We start from the raw sequence: 11,138 nt of genomic DNA, 5'->3' as shown, positions 1-11,138 counted from the left end.
CTATAATTACAATGTGTTTTTTTTTTGTTGTTGTTGTTGTTGCTAAAATAGAATTACATATATTTGGTAACTGATGTATAGAGTAAGTATACATCAAAGAAATTTTACAGTGCAAGAGCCATTTGATCCAGGATTGAAAGATGGCATGAAACAGGGGAAGAAAAATGAAGAAATGTGGGTGTGGGAACTGGAGGTGGAAAGCACAAACAAGCAGAGATGAAAAGGCAGCACAAGGACACATGGTGTGCTGTGGAGCTACAAGCGTTCTGTTATAACTGGAATGTAAAGTTCAAGGAGAAATTCCTGGTAGATGAGATTGGATTGGTAAGCAAATGTCAGATCCCTATAGCAATAAAATATTTTTATATTTGTTGTAACACCTACTCAGAGACAGATGCCAGGCTAAGCAATGAGGGGGACACTAATTTACACAACAGGTGAATGATATAATCAGACTTTGGTTGCAAGAATCACTGTGAGATGGGATAAAATAAATCTCAAGATTCAAGAGACTAGTCAGGATATTGTAATAAAAGTTTCAATAATAGCATGGCCAAGAAAAACATCTTGTTTAATTTTCCGAAAGGGCCTCTTTCCCCTTTGTCTTTCCCACTCCCTGACAAACCTAATTTATTCTCCTTTTCACTCCTACCAGGGGACCTTCTCCAAACACGTAGATGAGATTAGGTCCTAATTTATACATTGATGTGCCATCCCGCCTGTTTCTTCATAGCAATTACACTAACTGCAATTAACTACCTTTGTAATTATTTGTTCAGCATCCATCAACCATTAGCTGGTTGACATCCCAATGACAGGGATGGTATTTATCTTGCTTAGCAGAGTTTTAGTTCATTGCAGGTGTGCTATCCTTATATTTGTGTAAATATGCAATTGGTAGGTAACATAATATTAAATAAAAGAAGTTGAATGAGAGAAATATGAAAAAGCTAAGATGGAAACAGCTTAGTTCATGAACAGAAGAGGAAAATAAGAGAGAGAGAGAGAGAGAGAGAGAGAGAGAGAGAGAGAGAGAGAGAGAGAGAGAATCTGAGTTGAATCCCATGCTTCTAGTTTGGATAATTGATACAAATTATGACTAAAGTGTGGGGTGAGATTATGACTTAAATTCAAATGATGTAATAATTAATTGGATTATAGCTCATTGGATTAAGTTTTGTTTTTTTAAAGATTTATTCACATTTAATCTCATTCTAGTGTGTTTTCAAAAATTTTAATCTAGAATATTGCTGTAGATTAACACATATAATTTGGGTTGATTCTACTTAGTTTCAGGTTCAGAAGACTATTTCTCTCTATTTTGTACTCAGATTTCTGGCATTTATTTAATATCAATACAAGAATTGTTATTCTTTTGGAGTTACAATGATTTTTAATTTTCTAATCATGAAATTAAAGACTTGGAGAAGTTGAAGCATAGCTTATCTTTGCCGTGAGACCTACTTTTGGTTCTGGTTTGTGGTTAGATGTGAAATAAAAATAGAAATAGAAAGCAAATCTATAATTATGTTGAAGCTTAAACCTCCAAATATGTAAAACCTTCATGTCAGTTAAAGGAAAATCTCTAAAAGCAGCAGAAAAGTTTTTGACATCAAAACTGTCATGCAATTATCTTATCATTTATTCCTTGTATTTAAATAAAGTTTTATCTATTCCTTTCTAGTCACACACAGAGAAAAGGAAAAAGACAAAGAAAAAACAAAAGAAAAGGAAAAACCTGAAAAGAAAGGTATGCAGACATTCTTTTTTGCTGTTGTTAACATTAAACCTTTTTATTTTGAATTCCCTTTCTTACATTCAAATTTTAGCTGACCTTGCATTTCTTCTTTTTCAATTTATATTATGATTATTTCCTTGGAACAGATTCTGAAGGGATGAATTTCTGGATTGAAAGGGACTAAGTCCCTAATGCTCTTCAATTCCCCATACCACTTGACGTTTCAGAAATGCCATGTCAAACCCCCCAACCCCAGCCAGCAGTTTTTAAGCTGCATTAGCCAGCAGTGAGAATATTTTCCCAGAAAATACTTATCAATTTTATAGATAAGACAGTAGATCCTATATTTTAATGATATTAATATATTTTTATTACTATTAGACTGTACTTTTTTTGTTAGTTTTTATTTATTTATTTAGAATAGATAATCCGCACAACATGTCTGCTTGGCACATAAACTTGCTCTGTGAAAACCTTCCCTCACCCCTGCCATCCCACTTCCCATTCCATCCCACCCCAAGTTCTCACCATAAACTACATGTGTGAGTTTAAGCCTTTTACAGCTTTAGTACATAAAATGTGTAATTTATAATGTGATTATATAAATATATGGTATAATACTATAATAATAGTACTATAATATTTTACTAGTATATTATTAATAATATATATTATTGCTTCTCCCTGTTTCTATACAAAATCTGACATATCCTATGTTATGACTTTTAAAAATATATCCTAGAAATTTTTTCAGACCCATAAATAAATATTTGCCCTATTCTTTTTTAAAAACCCACATAGTATTTAAATGCCAATGTTGTCTTCCACCCTCTCTTAGGGCTGATTGCTACTAATAGGCTGAATAATTTAAATATAACTTTTAGTGGTGTATATTTCCTTTTGTAAATGTTCACAATCATTGCCCACTTTTCCTAGTGGTGTGATTTTGGCATATAGATCTCTTAGTTCATAACTTTTTTCAAATATGTTTCTGCTAGTTTTGCAGTCAATCTTAGGTTTTCTATCCATGAGAACATACATATTGAATGTATTAGTGTGTGTATTTAGATTGCTGGACTTTCATGCCACTAGATATGTTGATATTTTCTTGTGTTTTTTCTGCTTTTGAACCTTCATCAAAGATTAATTTGAGGGACAGGGGCTGTGGCTCAGTGGTAGTACACTTGCTTGGCATTTGGTTTGATCCTCAGAACTGCATATAAATTAAAAAAAAAAAAGGTCTAGCAACAACTAAAAAAAATAAAATAGATTAATTTGATAACTACTATTTTCCTTAGATTTAAAGAATGTTCCATATTTTACATTTGACTTGAATTCATTAAAATTCCATTCGAATGTGCAATATGAAGTAAGATTCTAATTTATTTTTGTTTTTGTTTTAAATAGGATCATGTCTAGGATATTTCAGCTCATTTATGTATCCACAGTATGCATATCCTGCTTAGTTTTCTTGTGTTTCGAACCATTCCATTTAGGTGGAATATGGGAGAATACTTACGACATTTAAATAATATCCATTGAAACATGCTTCAATATTACTCATTGTATGTGTATACTTGAATATTTGAATTCAATATTTATCCTTTTATTAATGTTTACTTAGTGATAATTTCCATCAATTTCAATATAGCCATCTTCTTTCTCTGTTCTCGAAACAGATGTCAATTTCTTATCTACTGGTGAGTTACACAGAATTATGAGCACCAGACTTTATGTACTCTGGCTAAATGAAATAAACTGGTATTTCTTATGTGTTTTTTTTCAACCTTCACAGTAGCTAAATTTTTTTGTTGTTGTTAAAATAATGAAGATTTTTGACATTTAAATTATAAATATTATATGAAATGTATCTAAATTGAAAATAAATAAAATGTTGTGTTGTATTCTTTTATTTATTGTATCCCTTTAAATGGATATTTGTGTTTCTGTTTTTTTTTTTTTTTTTTTTTTTTTTTTGGTGCCAGGTATTGAACTCAGGGGCATTCAACCACTAAGCCACACCACAGCTCTAGTTTGTATTTTATTTAGAGACAGGGTCTCACTGAGTTGCTAAGTGCCTTGCCATTGGTGAGGCGGGCTTTGAACTTGGGATACTCCTACCTCAGCCTCCTGAGCCACTGGGATTACAGGTACTTGCCACCATGCCCACCTTGGTATTTGTGTTTTATGAGATATTCTAATGTAAACCTTGATCTTGCGTGGATTATACCCTGTGCATCCTATCATAGTGTTCCTTTTGCTAACATTGTCCACTCTGGAACCCATAACCCCAAATGTAGCCTAGGTGGCTATTGGGCACGCTGAATCCCTGGAGAAGGCCCCTGCTCTTTCAGGAGCTGTGTATTCTGTCAGGGTCACTTGGTCATCAACTGGACAGTGCTTTAAACTTTCTATAAGGCTAGCATGGTTTCTCTAAGATTTGGGGATAACTATTAATAGAGGGAATCTTAGTCTGTTTTCTGCTGCTATAAAATATACTACAGATTGGGCTGGGTATGGTGGTATAAGGCTGTAACCCCTGTAACTTTGGAGGCTAATGCAGAAGAATCAGAAGTTTGAGATCAGCCTAAGTAATTTAGCAAGGGCCTAATCAATTTAGTGATACCTTGTCTGAAAATAAAATAAAATAGAAAGGACTGGGATGTAATTCAGTGGTAAAGGTCTCCTGGGCTCAATTCAAATAAAAAGCTTGTGGTGAAGCCCTTCCTGATATATTATCACATTGTGGAAGGCAAGGAGAGAGTCAAGAAAGTCAAACTCTCTAACAACTCATTCTCTTAAGTAAGAACTCACTCACTCTAATGAGAACAGCTTAATCTGTTCCTGAGACTGGACCGCCCATGACCCAAACACCTCCTATTAAGCCCCACCTCCATTTTTTTTTTTAAGTAAAGCTGATGTATATTACTGTTCTTATATAGATGGAGAAATGTTTGAGGCTTTAATTTGACTTCTTCCTTAAACCAGCTGTTTAATTAAATCTTGTATTTTGTCTCTTAATATTTTAGAATTTACCTAAGTCCTATTTTTATACTTCAGAAAACAGTGTATAAATTCTGAGAACTATATAATATTTAGAGCAAACAACAAAACACTCAGTTTAATATATTTGAACTATAAAAAATATGCTAAACATGCTATTGTACTTCTCAGATAACCTTTACTTAAACTATTGAGATACACAAGATTTCATCAGTGTATCTAAATAAAAAGCCAAGTTAAAACACATTTATATTGATTTGTTAATTAGCTAAATAAGTAAGGAGAAAATATCTCAGGTATCATGTGGAATAATGATCAATTAATATACTTTATCAATAATCCTTTTTTGAATTACTCTTCATACTACTGTTGGTTCTCAACTAAAGTTTTCCCCTCTAGGGAATATTTGGAAAACTTTTGTTGTCAAAATGACATTGGACTGGAGGGCATTTGGGAAGCAGGTACCAGAGAGGCTAAACATTTTTTTTTTCAAAGCATAAGACAGTCTCCTACTGTGAGGAATTGTTCTTCCCAAATGTCAGTTGTGCCCCTGTTGAGAAAACACTGAGCTTAATCACATCTTTAGTCCTGATTTAAATACTTCTTGCTATTAATCCTAAATAGAGTTTTTATTCCTGACATGAGATACGTTTTTCAACAAATCCCTATAAAATTGCTCCTTCTTTTTTTTTTTCCTTCCCTGAAAGCTTTATCTTCTAGGAATAATGACTTAAAAAAGGAAGGGAGGATCTAGGTTTCAAAATGCTTTCTAAATCAATGTTAAGTTTTACATTGAATTCTATGAAGTTATTATTACACTTGTAACTTTTTTCCTGAATTAGATTCATCAATGTCATAAATCTTCAAAGCAGTCCATGATTTTGATGGTTACAAAATGAAGGGCAAGGAAAAACTTGGTTTTGAAATCTATTAAAGTATATACTAATGTAAAATTTTTCTATTTAAGCAACTCACAAGGAAAAAACTGAGAAGAAAGAAAAGCCAGAGACAAAGGCAGGAGCAAAAGGTAAAATTTCCTTTATTATTTCCACAACTGACTACTTTTTACTTTAAAAGATTATATTTTAGGCAATAGAGAATCAGATGTTTGTTACCATTCAGAATTTCATTTGCATTTACATAAGTATGAACCTTATATTTAAAATTTACTATCTAAAGAATAATAAAAAACTGACTGTGATAAATGATCATCTTAAATAGGAGAGGAAAATGAAGAGCTTCATCATACTTGATTGGGAGAATTTTGTTCCATGACTTTTCCCCTTTGGTGTCATTCCCATCAAGATGTTACATGACATGGCCAACTGAATTTTGCAGGAGTAGGGAAGTTTGATCTGAAACAGGGAGATTATCCTGGATTATACAGGTGGGCTCAAAATGCTATTGCAAAGTATTCAGATGCAGAGAGATTTAGCAACAGAAGCAGAGAGATTTGAAGTGTGAGGACTTGCCCTCCTTAGCCACATGGAAAACGTAAGAAATGTTCTTTCCCAGAGACTAAGAAACGACTCTGTTGATAGTTTGATTTTAGACTTGTGAACCAATTTTAGACTTGTGAACCATAAACAAGGAACCCAATTGAGCCATAGTGAGCCAACATTTTAAAATCATGTAAACTCCGGTATAATAAATGTGTATTGTTTTAAGCAACTGTTTGTGATAATTTGTTACTTTGGCAATAAGAAAATAACACCTGGTTTGTAGTTTTTGACAAGTATTACATCTTGTGATCGATTTCAGGAAATTCAAACTCAGAGTTTCATTTTTTTATGCACATAACTTCATTATTATGTTAAGACTTTGAACACTAAAAGTATCTTGATAATATACCCCTACAAATCAATTAGAATATCGCTATAATATTATTATTTCCACAACTGAATACTGATTTTTTGAGTAAACTGATCTATTCTAAATTTAGTTACCAATTATTTTGTGTTAGAAAAATATAAATATGAACTGGAAGTTAAACCTTATCCCTTAAATTTAATTGTCTTCCTTGTATTTTAAAATAAAAGTTGTAATCAGTATATTTTAGAAATTATAATCTATTATGTTCAAGAATCTAATCATTTAGGAGAAAGAATCTATTTTCAACATTCAGTTTGTTAATTCAAAAATTTTAAATATTAGACCATTTAGGGGAAATATATTTTAAAATAATTATTTTCTGTAAGCTAAGCTGATATTTTATTGAAGCTAAAATGTATGGGTTATAAAATGAGACTGCTTTTTAAAAAAGTAGCATGAATTTAGTCTCTATATTAAATTTATAGCTAAGTAAATACATTTTAATTTTATTTGGCTCTCTTCCACAGATGTGAGTGAAAATGAATTACATATATGTGTGTGTGTGTGTGTGTGTGTGTGTGAAATATAAATGCTAGTAGAGATTTTAGTGATTTTCCAAATTAATTACTGAGTTTAATAGATGAAAAAATAATTAACCCCTAGAAAGACAAAACAATTTGGTCAGGTCATATTGCTAGTATATAATTGGATTAAGTCAGAAACCCAGGTGACCTACAGGTAAATCAAGTATTCTTTCCAAAGATAATTAAATAAATCTTTTCAATAAGTATGTGTTGAATGCTGTATTTGTTATTTATTGTTGTGTAAAACATGACCACAAACGTTGAGGCTGTGGGTCCAATACCTGGGCATGGACTAGTTCAGTACTTTCCTTCACAATCTGTTCAAAACTAAAAACAAGTTATAAACCAGGGCTGAAGTATCATTTGAAAGTTCACTTGGACAAAGATCATTTCCAAGTTCATTTATAGGGCATTGGCAAATTCAGTTCTCATAGCTATTTGAATGAAGGCCTCAGCTTTTTGCTGCTTGTTGGCCAGAGGTACCCTTAATTCCTTGTTGCAGGAGTATGAGTGATATGATAGCTGACTTCATTAGACCTAGCAAGAGAAAGAATCTGCATGAAGATATCACAATTTCATGTTGACTAATCATGCAAGTCTCATTCATCCACTTTGGCAGTGTACTATTGGTTAGCATATTTCTAGGTCAAATTGTATTCACAGGGAGCAGACTATGCAAGGGTACAAAAGGCAGGAATCTTTGGGCACCATCCTGAGTCAGCCTGCTACAAATGCTTTCAATTTACATACATTCTTCTGGAGAAGATAGATGCAAACTATAAAACACACACACACACACACACACACACATATACACACATGCACACAAAAATTTATTTTCATTTTATATGTCTATGTTGTTTTAGGAACAGGAAACATATAGGAAATGTTCTTTGTAGGTATTGTGATATCTAGGAAAAGAGAATAGTATTTAATAGGTCTAAACTGTAGTATGTAACATTTAAATCAGACATAAATATAAACTTGAAAGTGAGTCTCCTTAGAAAGAGCTTTTATTCCCAGAGGCACTTTTATTGAACACAGTATTTCTAGCTCTGTTTCAACCACAGTCTGTCCAAGGACAGCAACTAAATAGCCCACCTCAGAACTTTCACAGTGGGTATTTCATTGTCTACCCTGGAACAGATGTAGGGTCCTGTATCAGAACTAGCCTACACCTGTAGTTCATTAAAAATTATAAAGAGGAAAGACGAAGAAGACAATGATGGAATCAGAAGGTGAATGAATGAGCCAAGTTTGAAACAGACTATTTTAACTGGCCTGGAAATAGCAGGTCTTAAGATGTCTGTGTTTGATGAAGTGGGGGAGGCTACTGCTGTTGTGACCATGTTCAGGAAGACTGTATTACTTTAGCTGGGTCTGTGTATATTTATATCTGCTCCCATATGTCTTAAGATATATTTTTGTATCATTTTCACAGGATAATATTTATAACTTTATGCCAGTTAGTGTTCTTAGGAAATTGGTTAGACATTCTGGTTTTACTGCTATTTTTCCTGACTCATTTGGTTGTACCATCTTTACCAAATGGCTTTTGTTTCTTGGATTTCTCATATGTAGAATTAGTACAATGTAGTACCTCCTGTATATATTAAATTCTGGGTAAATTAAAAGGAAGTTTCAAAGAGCTCTAATAATGTAACATATGTATTTTCAACATTAGGAATTTATGTACTTATTTTGCAGTGTTCAATTTTTGTTGTTGTGTTATTGTTGTTCATTATCTTGCTTGTTTCCACAGCATTATTAGAGGAACAGGCAGCTACAATGATGATTTATTTTAAATGCAGGAAAACTGAGGCATAGAGAAGTCAAGCAATTTGTAGTTACTTAATGAATGAGAGATGGAATTAGGTATTTTCTAACTCCAAAAATAGGTAGAACCATAGTATGTTTATTAGATAACATATTTCTCTACTTTGGCATGAGACAGACATTTTATTCTTATAAAATTATAAATGGGCAATGCTACATGCAAAATTATATCAAATATGCAGATGTCATTCTTTTGATTAAACTATTTTGTTTTGTATTTGACAAATGTCATGAATTAATTATCTACCTAACTAAAATGAGGTTATTTAAATACAACATGGATACACACACACACACATAAATTATATATATATATATATATATATATATATATATATATATATATATATATATTTGCTTTATCAATCCTGAATGAATGTCTCTTAAATTCTTTTTGTTAAAATGAGGGAAAGTACTTTGTCATAAAATTTAAGAATATTGATTCCGTTTGATCAAAACAAGTAGAAATTTGATATTGCTTTAGTTTCACAATATTTTTCTCATTATATTCACCTCATTATGGAGTTCTCATTTTTTCTATTGAAGACAAAGTTATCTATTTCAAAGATGAGAGTCTCTGATAAATTTCTAAAATAGGTAGGGAAAATTTTACCATGTGTATACTTAAAATCAATGATTATAATAATCCTGTTTCTAAGAAAATTGTCTCTGTATAAAGTTTTATGAAATTACAAATAGATATAAATTTAACATTTTTAATTGTATAGTGTAAAGCCAATCTTAAATTTGTGTAAGTCTACAAAGGATCAGGTACATATCATACAGAATAGCCAAAAATAACAATTTCACATAACAAAGCATAAACCAAAAATCAGTTAACAAGTTTTCCAAGATTTAATACATTTATTCTAAACATTTCTATTTACATATTTAATCTATCACTGTTATATATATATATGACCTGAATATAATGAAATATTTACTCCATCAGTTAAGCATACATTTATTCTGTTTTTGGGTTTTTTTTTTTCTGAAAAAAGCACTGTACTAGACATAATGGTGATACAAAGTTGAATAATGGAGTTCCTATTTGAAGTTGCTTATAAGTGTGGTAAGGGACACAGATAAGTGAACAATCATCTGTAATTCAAAATACACAATAGGAAATAAAATGCTTTAATAAAAATTCAGGTCAATGAAATATCAGGGGAAGAAATGATTAAATTCAATATCAAAGCCAATTTTTTACATGTGAATTGAATGTGGTGAAATTTTGATATATAGAATATGTGGAAAATATACACTGCAGTTTGACAATGTTAGCATGGGAAAAAACATAATGCATTCAAGAAAATTGAAGTTGAATGGTGGAAGAAAAGAAACTTTTGGAGAGGAGCTATGAAAAGACAAACAATGAAAACAAATATCTCAGGGTTTTAAACACTGCATTAAATATTTCTTTAGAAAATAATATTACTGTGCTGGTAAAGATTCATCAAATATCTATGAGCTCAGACCAATACAGATTCTCTGGAAGGGCTTTTTGAGTTGTGTAAATTTGGCTGTTGGCCATACCAGGGGAAATTTCGCTCCAGACAGACCCTAATAAACATTTCAGTGTGGGTTTCTAGAACAGTGTTGATTCAAGTCATCCACAGAAAGCAGATTTTTTTTTCTCAGTCACGATATGTATGAATTTGCTATAGGAAAAAGCAAAAAGCAAGCAAAGGATATTTAGAAATGGTTCATAGAATGTAGAAGAAAATCCCAAGTATAGTCACAGAACCCACAAAGAGTTTGGAATCTTGAAACTTATGAAGTGAGTGGGTAATATTTGTATGAGAAATTTATGGTAAAATAATTTTGGATAATATATATAGCATAATTTTCCTCCTTGGAGAGTCTCAGTATAACATACCTTTGAGGGACTCCATAGCAAGAAACTGGTTTTGCTGTTTCCAAAATGATTTTGTCAGAAGAAAAATCTCTGATCTTAAATGTAGCTTAGTCTCTCTTGATTACATAAAATATAGCATTTTAAATTAAAAAAGAGTTGCATTTTGCAGATGAGCTATAAGTTTAAGATACCCCTTCATACATTGCATTAAATTTTGATAACAATCACAAATATTTATGTCAAAATTACAGTTTCCTGTTCCTTTTTTTTCCTTTCCTCTTTCTTCTAAAGATTATGTTTAAGTAGC

The 11,138-nt window shown here is 31.7% G+C and overlaps 1 protein-coding gene across 8 annotated transcripts in view; it reads left to right on the top strand.

Annotated features, from left to right (window-relative positions):
* Positions 1 to 1,395: 1,395 nt before the first annotated feature.
* The window catches only part of Trdn (triadin), a 260,113-nt gene continuing 250,370 nt past the window's right edge, over positions 1,396 to 11,138 (top strand). For 2 of the 8 annotated variants that reach the window (XM_058586273.1, XM_058586270.1), the window contains exons 1-2: positions 1,397 to 1,750; positions 5,709 to 5,768. The gene's annotated coding sequence lies outside the window, so the exon portion shown is untranslated. Of the gene's footprint in view, positions 1,751 to 5,708; positions 5,769 to 11,138 lie in introns of all 8 variants that reach the window. The other 6 variants (XM_058586271.1, XM_058586267.1, XM_046467030.2 and 3 more) reach the window with 4 other exon arrangements.

Source organism: Marmota monax, unplaced genomic scaffold (assembly GCF_021218885.2).
Source record: "Marmota monax isolate L192 unplaced genomic scaffold, Marmota_monax_Labrador192_F-V1.1 WCK01_AAM20220418_F8-fsc00140, whole genome shotgun sequence".
Lineage (NCBI taxonomy): Eukaryota > Metazoa > Chordata > Mammalia > Rodentia > Sciuridae > Marmota > Marmota monax.
Note: the sequence above shows the minus strand (reverse complement) of the source record. Positions and strands in the feature narration are given on the sequence as shown.